Source organism: Nipponia nippon, unplaced genomic scaffold, assembly GCF_047370975.1.
Source record: "Nipponia nippon isolate SJK-2023a ecotype South Korea unplaced genomic scaffold, ASM4737097v1 scaffold_4, whole genome shotgun sequence".
Taxonomy (NCBI): Eukaryota; Metazoa; Chordata; class Aves; order Pelecaniformes; family Threskiornithidae; genus Nipponia; species Nipponia nippon.
The window spans coordinates 62,969,218-62,979,875 of record NW_028262358.1 but is presented as its reverse complement, the minus strand read 5'-3'; the positions used below and the strand labels follow the sequence as shown (position 1 = coordinate 62,979,875).

Here is a 10,658-nt window from a genome sequence, read left to right as displayed (position 1 = left end):
AAGAAGAATGTAGTGTCCAAAGTTCTTTGGTAGAGCCAGTTGATTGAAAGCATCTCCTTAGTTTGCAGAAGACGTCCTGGTTTGACAAGGCAGAAAAAGGCCTGCTGCATCCATCCTCCCACTGCCGCTCCTTCCTACCAACAAAATAATCACTTTCCTAGTGCACTGTTTCTGAGAAGAACTTTTCTCTAAATTTACCCTTAGTGCTGCTGTAGGAATTTAAACGGAGTTACCATGAAGGAAAGTCTTTCCATTTCTTTCTCCTAAGCATATAGTAGAAGGATTTTCCAACCCCAGGGAAAATGTTTCCCTGTTTAAGTATTTAAAGAAGAGGGAGTTGTCTTTTACTATTGTTTACTATTGTTTCAGTTCCAGTAACTAGTTCTCCTTAGTGTCATTGGTCAGTTTTAATCTCCGTTTTCTCATTTCTCAGTTGTGGACAATGTTATATATATGTGCAACATGACAGAGGCTTGTGAAGTTTAATTGAAAATATGGGAAATATTGACATTCCACACCGATAAGTATTTCTAAGTGAGAAATACCTGTCATCGCTGATTGACTTCTGCCACTGCAGGGACTCTTCTTCTTGACTTTGATACATTTCTAAAGCCAGACTTTATTTGTACCTCAAAGTCTTCAGTAACAACACTCACATAGTTTGTGCAGAGCAAACGCTACAATTGAACTGAATATAAGAGCTGGAAATAGATTTGGTTTCAGTGTTATTTAGCCAATATTTTAAATTCCCTTTCTTAAAATTAAAAAAAACTTCAGAACCATAACAAAAAGTGTTTTCATGTGTCCCCTGGATGCAAGCTGAATTGCAGAATGTATTCTAGACTGAAGCCCCTTAGAGATCTGTCCTATATATGGATGGAGTTGTGATGGTTTCTCCAGAAGTTTTACATAGTCAGCATTGGAAAACCACTCACAATTTTCCACAACGGATTTAGCAGTGTTATTTTCAAGAACAGCTAAGTCAATACATCTTCCTACTCTGCACAGGCACTGCCTGTATGGATGCTGATGTTTAATGGTTCAAAACAAATAATGTAGACTAGCATGCTGAAATGAATCACTGAACAGCAAAAGAAAAATTACTAATATGGCAATTTTTTTGTCCTGTCCAAAGACTTAAGTGCGGTTTTAAAGCTCAGGTGGAGAATCTGGGAAATATAACTATTCATTAAGAACAGAAGCAATACAATATGCATGTGACAAACAATTATTTAGGTGACAGACACTCCTTTTCCCTAAAGGAGAGGAAGGCAGGGTCTCTCCACTGTCCAACACAGTCCAGTCCTCTCTGAGCTAACATGGGCGTAGTTACAAAACACGCCAGTTTTAGCAACAAGGCAGGCTTATGGTGTTCCCACTCCTACACCTCTTCATCGTTCAGTGATGTTGTGTACAGTACGGTCTCAAACAGCTATTTAGGGACAGACAGATAGAAAATGAAACACAGAATACAGAAAAAAGGGCTTAAATCGGCTCTGCCACTAAAACCAATGGATCACCTTACTATATATCCTGGGCTAGTTCAGGTCTCAGGAAGAGTTTTACTAAACATCATGCAACAGCTCCATCCATGACAATGGAATTTTGCTACCAGCAGCACCACTTCCTAAAAGCTACCTCAGGTGTCTATGCAGGGCCACCCAGACCTAAACACACAAGAAGTGAGTATCACAACAGCAGATGAATTTCCTGTCAGACAATTTTATGGTAATACACTTTAGAGAGAAGAGTTGAATCCTGTACCCTACGGGGTTCTAAATATATTGTACTAGATCAGAAAGGGGACCTGGGTGTCATAAGAAGTTGTAACTAAAATGGAGTATTAGAATTCATACAAACAGGGATAAGGAGGAGCTATACTAATATCTCCACCTCTCCTACCACCCAGAGAGAAATTCCATGCTATCATTTTCGTACTAATCACCCCTCTCTAGAAAGTGCAAGTACAAGAGTGGGAAGCGCAAAGAAGGGTGGCAAAAAGCAATTTGAATCACGAAAAACCTCCAGAAAGAAGAGACGGGGGAAAAAAGACTGTAGCTTCATTAGTACCACCTATAAAAACAATGAACATTTGGGCAGATTGAGAGCTTCTGCTTTCCCCGAACCGAAACATAGGTAAAACAAAGTAAAACAATACATGTGGAAATTGCTGCCACGAGAAAACATTAACCTTTAACCACATAGCAAAACTTAAAAGAAGATTGAACATTTATATGAACAAAAAGAAAATTCATCGTTACAAATAAATATTACTAAAATCATAATCTTGGAGAAAACATACTTTAAGACTTAAATCAACCTTTAGTTTAGAATGATGCTTTCATGACCTACTCATGCAGGTCAGCAGCTGTTACATTCCAAATCCAGAGTTTTCATTCATATGTGCAGAGGATTCTTATGAGCTTAGCTCATACATAAGCATATTTATGAAAGAAATACAGCTACCAAAAAGAAAAATCTAGAGCTACACCTACACGTGTATTTGACGCCCAGCCTCATTTCTATAGCAGGACCTACCTACATCTGGAGACAAACTCAGGGCTAGTCATTTCAGGCAATCAAAATCCAAAGAAAATAGGAAGTCCTGAAACATGATAGATTCAACAAGAAAGATAAACTATTGTCCCAAAGATCACTCTTCTGTATCTCTCATGTTTTGCATAGGATAAATATATTTCAATTCAACCTTTAGAGGGAAGAGAAAAAAATATATATATTAGTATCATCAACTGAGAGACAAAAACACGAGTGGAATTACTTTGTTTAAAATATACTGTTTTGCTGGGATGAGGTTCCATGTATATGACAAGTACTTCGGGACATGCCACTGCCCTCTATGGTACCTATGCACAATACATTTCTCCTCAATGTATCAAAAAAGTCAACACCACCAGTTCTACCATTATAGCAAGAAACATTCAGGAGCGGCCATTTGCACTATGTGCTTTGAAGTACCTTTTATTAGCATTAAGGCCTAATTAAGATGCACATACATGTGTATGCTAACTGCCCATTAAAGGGAAACCTTCCTCAACAATGCTGCTACCTGAAGACTGCCTATGTAAAGACAGACATTAAACAAACTAAGAAACATAAATTAAATAAGTCAGTGGTGATGTTGGATGGGTACTTCAGCTACTCAAAACAGCTGAGTGACATTTGCATACTGTATGCTTTAGGTGCATAAAGGTGTGTACAAAAGTTTTAACATAGCAAATATGCTTCCTACGTTTACCTTCATTGTAGCTACAAAGATAATACACACAGAAATTATATTACTTGAAGGTATTAGTGAACTAAAGGAAAAAACCTGGATAAGAAGCTGTAGAGTTGACTTCCTTCTGCACTCGATCCTCACAAGTCCTCTGTGCTCACTGTATCAGGAGTCCTGTCTGGAGATGATTTTTACCACCTTAGATCTCTTGCCCCTCCATGAACACCTAATTACGGTCAGCTTCCTGAAGGCACCAACTAGTCACAAGCAAGACAAAAATAATTTGCTTTGGGAAAGTATAGTATTTATTATGTTCCCAGTCATATGTTATGTTCTTTTAAAGAGCAGTGACTTCCCTCTCACCCCCAAAAGAAAGAGGGAATTCTTCCTTCTCTGAGATGCTCTGGATTGGGCTGGAAGAGAGAAAGGTCAGAGACTGCAGGGTATTTCATGTAAGACAGCCATAGCAAGAAGCTCACAGCTCACCTGGAGGACACAGCAAGTAAATAAAATCCTTGCGAGCCTTTGCTGTCACCTAGACATGAGAGGGACCTAAGAGACTTTGCTGCAACTCAGAAAGGTACTGAGTTAAGTGGAAGCAAGGACTCGCATGGGAGGGCACGACCCCCTTTTTATTTTCTGTCTTCCTTTGTCATCTCTGAGTTCTCCCTAGTTAAAACTATGCAGATTTTATTGTAATAAAACCTGGCTTTTTGATTTCAAAAGAAACATTTTCCTGAGGCTCAGGTCAGCTTCGATTCCTGTCACGCTTCTTATTAAACACATTTTACAACAGTATGAAACCTAATTTTTTTTTTTAAGATATTATTGTATACATTTCAGTTTCCTAGTTTTAAGGATTCATAGTTTAAAATATTACTCTTAATGTTTGCTTAGGAAGGAGTGTAGGAAAAGTGTCTGGACTTCAGCTGTCTTTTGCCAAATCCTCCATCTGCCCAAGACCTAAACATATTACAATATAACCTCATGTTACCAACAGCCTTCATTTTCTTCTGAACAGTTCCACTGCTTAGGCCTACATGTTTGCAGGCTTTGAAATATCAACCGCTAACAAAATGATCTGGCATTTTGACTATTACAGCTCAACAGTCACATGGTACGTGAAATGCAAGATAAAGATGGAATTTATTTATTTGCACTGTGGTTACACTTTGGAGCACTCTACTTATAGATCAGGACCTCACAAGGGACACCAATACTGCTCCAACCACAAGTCTTCACAATAGAAATAATTTAATAACAGATTCATGTTACTTCAAAGCTCAAGAAGAAAACCACCACAGATCCTGTAGAGAGCTAGATGTGAAAGGACAGCATTTACTTCAATGATAAAGTAGTTAAACTTCTATGGTTTTGTGGAAAAACTGAATTGATCACTTCTAAGTACCTTAAAAAAACCTGTACACTTTGTTGGGTTTTTTGAGGAAAGAGTTTACTCCTTCACCAATTCAACTCCAGTTCTTTCTTTCTGGTACCTCTATGTCATTAATTTAAAGGAAGAGCTTACATCATCACTCTTGAGTTACTTGACAACTTTAAGTTTTGCCTGTGGGTGTTATATTGCTCTCGGGGACATCTTATATAACAATGCAGGTGTCATTTTTCAGCTGGCACAGCACATCTTAAATTTTACTGAGATCCACGATAGTATGGAGTCTTCTTAAAGCTCTGAATATCAGCAAGGAGTTTGCACCTTCAAGAGTAGCACAGGCTCCTCCCTCTGTGAAACTAGAAGTACTTTTGAAATGTAAAACAAATGTCTTTCATAAGAGCTGATCTCTTTGTAAGAGAACCTATGATAAATACATTAGAAAATAAACATACTTCAAAATGTCTCTGCAGAAAATAACGTAAGGGGGAGAGAAGGAAGGCATCATCAAAAGGTGACTCAGCCAAGAAAAATCTCTTAGAAAGTTCACCTGATTCATACACCCAAGACCTGAGCTTTTACATCTAATAAGCCTTGATCACCTAGATATCAGAAACCATAGGGGTTTTTTGTTGGTTTTATTTGTTTCACTCCGTAGTTGGTTCACCGTAGAACTACCTTTGGGTTCTACTGCAGAGAAGAAATAAAGCAGAACCACCACTTCCCACTGTGGATGTCACGCTCATTACTGAAATGCACTCTCATTTAAATGATTCTAGTTTTCACTTCCTGCTGCTGGTTAGTATTATGCTTCTCTCTGTCAGAGAAAGAGGCTTTTAGTATCTTTTTTTTCCTCTTCATGCATTCACAGACAAATCAGGTCACTGCAAACAGATTTTCTGTTTCTGAAGGAATACAGTAACAAAACCTACAAATTTGAACAAAACTCCTTTATAGTTTTCCAACTGACTGTACGGGAACGTACTCTCTTTCTGAAGACCTAACCCACTATGGCATTATCATTATGGCTTTGCGCCATCATTCCCATCTTCATTATTTCTCTCAATGTAATTCCTGTTTTTAATCATCCACAAATTTTATCACTTATTTCGTTACTAAAAATATGAAAATGCATTAACCTAGAACCATTCTCTATAACCCTAGTAGAAATACTTCCTTTCAGTGATTACTATTATCTGCCAGTTAATCCGTTCTACATCCATTTAACATCTACTTTGTGGAAAATGAGTGCTATATTTTAATTTACACTATTCTATTACAGCTGTTTTTGTCAAAGATGATTTAAAAGATCTATTTTCCAATAAAGTCACATGAGATCACTCTTGTTACCTAAGTATTTCCAAATCTGCAATAGGGTCCCATCATACAGATTTTTTGCCTAGAATTGATACATGCTAATTAACCTATAGTCACCTGGTTTACCCCACTTTTCTTAAAAAGAAAACTTAGATGCCACAATAATTTTCTGAATTTCTGTATTACTCCGAGGTTTATTCAAAGTGAACATAAAAGGCCTTCATATGTCCTTCAGCCAGCTTCTTTAGAATTTGCAGATTCAAATTGCTTAACCATCTGCAGTTTAAAGCTTTTTTTCTAGCAAGCAGAGTTTAACTTATTCCTCCATTAGAGAATTACTTTAGTAGTAATTAGTGATCCTGCTTTTTTTGAAGTAAATACTTTTCACTCTTCCTAAAATTTATGCAATTTGTAAGTGAGACTTTGATTCTTGTTTAAGCAACAGAATGGCAACAACTTCCAAATGCAAGTGCCAGTGACCATTACCAGGTGTGATGTTCATGATCCTCAACTCTCATCAGGTCAACTATTCACCATTATTGTGCTCAGTCAAGGTCTGGCCACATACCATTTTCTTCAAAGCTACTGGGTCTTTACTGTAAGGGGGACCTGTATGCTGGAGAACGAGAAAGGACTTAGTCCTGTGATCAAGATGTGACAACCTTTCTCCATGGCTTTTATTATGCGAGAGAGGAGGAAAAGGGGAGTACAGGGAAGAAAAAGATTGCCTGTGAGTTTGTACAGATGTGTAGAAATAGCACAAGTTTCTGCGGGTTCCCCAGGCAACTACTAGCTTAGAGGACTGTTAACATGCTCTTCTCCTAGCAACAGCACCACAAGCTTACAAAGCATGAAGGGGGATCTCCCGAATTCTGTTTCTTTCGCTTACGTTACGTTAATATTTCTTTCTTTTGTTTGTGACCTCAAAATTCTAAGTCAACATTAAAAAGCCATTGTATCAGTGACAAACTAGGTTACACAGCAGATTATTTGGTAGAGATCAGTCTCACTAGCAGCCTCATTGTTCTCACATACTAAACACAAAGTATACTCTTCAAATCTTAAAGAAAAGGCTATGCCACTACTGAGAAATAATAAAGGGGCTGAAGATTTTCTAGAAGTTTTGAAAACAAAGACCCTGCAGCAACATAACAAGTAAAACCTTAATATAACTCATATACATGCAGACAGTGCATATGAGAGGAATAGGAGACATAAGAAGCAAACACAACCAGATGAAACACATTTGAGTGGTCAAATGGAGAGATAAGGAACAGGGGTCGTTGATAAAGCCCACATTTCACCTGAGTCAAATCAAAGTACAACTTCAAACTAGCGATTTTTACTATCACAAAATACTGACTTTCAGATTACTTTCCAAGTGTACATACTGGTAAGGCAGCTCCTAACTTCACAAATTAAAAACAAGAACATTGAGCTTGACCCCTATTCAGAAACACTTCCTTACAAGCAAGGAAAAAGCATAACAAAACCAACCTGGCTTATCAAGTCCGCCCCAGTAGATGACAGTCAAACATGGTATACAAGTCAAGCAATACACCTACTAAAAAAAACAGAATGGAAAAAGATGACTAAAATACCAGCCAGACAAAATCAAGTAAGAAACAACAGAATACACGTACAAAAAAGCAGTATTCTAACACACAAAACCCCCTCACTTCAGGAGCAGAACACACAACCAGCCTCACTGATCCACACTGCTATTTTGGAACTTTTAATACAGATTCCTACGGTTCTCACTATCAAAAAAACCAAGACAAATACACACAGGCTGTAAACTATAAGGTGACAAGGCATCAAACAACCATAAGGCAACAATGACACGTGAAGAAACTAAAACTAAGCTTACTTTGAATTTCTTCCTACTCCTCCTTTATACCAGCAGCTGTTGCTCAGTGGCAACTGCCTTCCAGCAAATACAGCTGCTGTGTTATAGCATAAGAACTAAAAAGTAAAACAGAGAAGTGGGAACAATCAATCTAGTTTAACTTTCCTTGTTAAGTAAAATGCAGAGTACTAAAGAGGAAGCACAGATGGCAAGAATAGAGATCTTAAAGGTACAAGTTCTCCACAGTTCAAGGTGACAGGATGGGCAAGATATTACTTGTTTTAAAATATGTAGCTAAATACTGCCTTTAGTTCCACTCTAGCAACTGTAATGAAGTTGATAGCAACGCAGAAGCATTACTGAAGGTTGAACTTTGCCCAACCCTGCAAACATACACTTACTCAGCTTTATGAACGCACCTAAACTCGTTCAAGTCATTGTTTACATGTGGCGAGCAAAGAATGTGTATGCTTACAGGAGCAGAGTAGTCTTTCATCTGAAAGAAAAATGTGAATTTTTATGCCAGATGGTCACTTTGACTTTTAATCAGTAAGTAGCAGCATATTTTCACTTGTATAACCTAAAAGTTATTTACACAAATCCCTGCATTTCCATGGCAATGCTCCTTATGTGCGTACTGCACCACAAACAGAAATTTTCTCCAATAGCCATTTTACGTGGGATATGAGAGGAATTTCTTCAGGAAAATACTACTGCCAGATGAAGCTCTTCTCTAACTCACCACATAAAGTCTTCTGTCTGTTCTCCTAGAAAATGAAGTAGCAGATTTATTTTGTGAATAAGAGAATAAACTAGCCTGGTGTTGACTTTTTACTATCCAAATACACGTAAATACAGTTCACCATAACACTAGTAAGTTAGAAGCATGTACCTCTACAATTTAGTGAATAACACTAAAAAGATAAAAATATAAACGGATTAAAATTTTGCTGTTAGACCTATTACTGACCAAGCAGAATTACTTCTAAGACTTGCAACACAGATCTGGTATAACACTGCTCTCTTGTGGTTAAATACATGCAGTTCACCTGCAGAATGTATCAACTATTTACATCCATTATTTTCAAAATTTTCAAATAAATCTTATTCTAAGACATTTTTTTGCTGATCAGGGGTTTACCGCAACCAGTGCCAACTCCACCCTTGCACACTGTGCTGCTACCTCTCTGTTACCTAAAATGGGAATATAGGCTCCTGCTTTTAGTTCTCTGACCCATTGAAATTAAATGCCTAAATTAGCCTTAAAAGGTATGAATACTTCCATCCCAGTAATAATCAAAATGAGAGTCTGAACACTCTTGCTCACATACATAAATAATCTGCTTTTAAAGCCTCCTACAGCCTTCCAGGCAAATAGCTTGAATGAAAACGTAAGCAGAAATTAAAATGTAAGGAGGACTAGAAACATAGCTGGAACAAAAGCACCACATTGTTTTCCGTTCAACATGCAAAAAAATAATCAAATTCCCACTGCAGAAGGAGAGATCCTGCTGACAGGATTATTGGGGAAAATAATGAATATCAAAAGAAGGGCCTTTTGATTATTATAATTAGTTATTAGAACTAATTCTCTAAATAAAGAATACCGTGGAAACTAATGTCTAGCACAATCAAAAACGTCTCTCAGCTAAACAGCTAAATTATAGCTAGGTAAAACAGAATAAAGTTATGATATTGCAAATGAAACTACTATTTCAATTTCCTAGTACAAAACATGACATTTGAATTTAAAGGAAAAGATCCCTTTGGCAACATAGAAAGTTCTAGAATCTTCATTTTCTGCTAGGATCGCAAGTTCAAATACCTATTGTAGGTGCTTCCATATACATCTGAATGAATTAGGATTCACATTCACAATTAAGTGATTTTCAGTCATTTCTTCCTGGTTCCATTAAACACAGGCCAAGATCATTTATTTGTAACTTAATTTTGAGATGTCATAATATAAATTAAATAACACAGACAGTTGGGTTAATATCAGTTATCTTGTAGAAGATAGCTATTTTACTAGCACACGCCCACAGATGGACAGGCAAAACATTTCTTTGCCAAATAATTAGAGATACAAAAGGTACATTGAAAACTGATGATAAATAGAAATTATTTCTGTTGGTGACGGGTATTAAAAAGAGAGAAAATATTTCTGAAGAATAAGAATTTGTAAGTAATCTGGGCAAATAATACTGAAATGGACAAAATATTTCCCAAGTTGAAGGACAGCTGTCTTCTTCAGCCTTTACCCACAACATAATTTTAGATATTGTTAAAACTATCACAGCAGCTAGACATCGGGCTCTGAAACAAAATGTTTCAAGGTGTAACTATGCAGCATGGTGTGCATTGTTATAAACCACTGAAACATTTACAAACAGCAAGAGAGGAAAAAGCTTGTCAAAGACCCTTCCAGATTGTACCTTTCACATTTGTCAAACTGCAAGAAACAAAAGCAGAATTATTTATACAGACACAAGCATTAATCCATGTCTTGTTTCTTTTTACATAACTCGAGTTATTCTTTCTTACAACACATGCATTATTTTTGATGACTTTATAAGATTCTTCCTTTTCTTACAAAATCCCTTCTATACTTACTATTCAATACCTGTCCTTTTTTTGCTATACTGTTTATAGTAACTTCAGCTTTGTACTTCAACGAAGTATTTTGAAAAATAACGGAAAATTTCCCTCTTTGTACATTGGTGATTTACAACAGGTATCCTATTCCTTAGGTTAAGCTAAGCTACATGCTTCCCGTCCAAATCTCTAAAATTAAATTGGACAGTTTAAAGTATGCTGAATTTCTCTGAGGGAAGCTCTCCTATCTACCACTATGGAATTTACCTACT

At 36.9% G+C, this 10,658-nt stretch overlaps 1 long non-coding RNA gene across 1 annotated transcript; it reads right to left on the bottom strand.

Annotated features, from left to right (window-relative positions):
* Positions 1-2,211: 2,211 nt before the first annotated feature.
* Positions 2,212-7,494, bottom strand: LOC148053338 (uncharacterized). The gene is made up of 2 exons (XR_015708212.1): positions 7,440-7,494; positions 2,212-3,492 (listed from the first exon to the last, which is right to left on the bottom strand). It is a non-coding gene; the product is annotated as an uncharacterized LOC148053338 (long non-coding RNA).
* Positions 7,495-10,658: the final 3,164 nt, after the last annotated feature.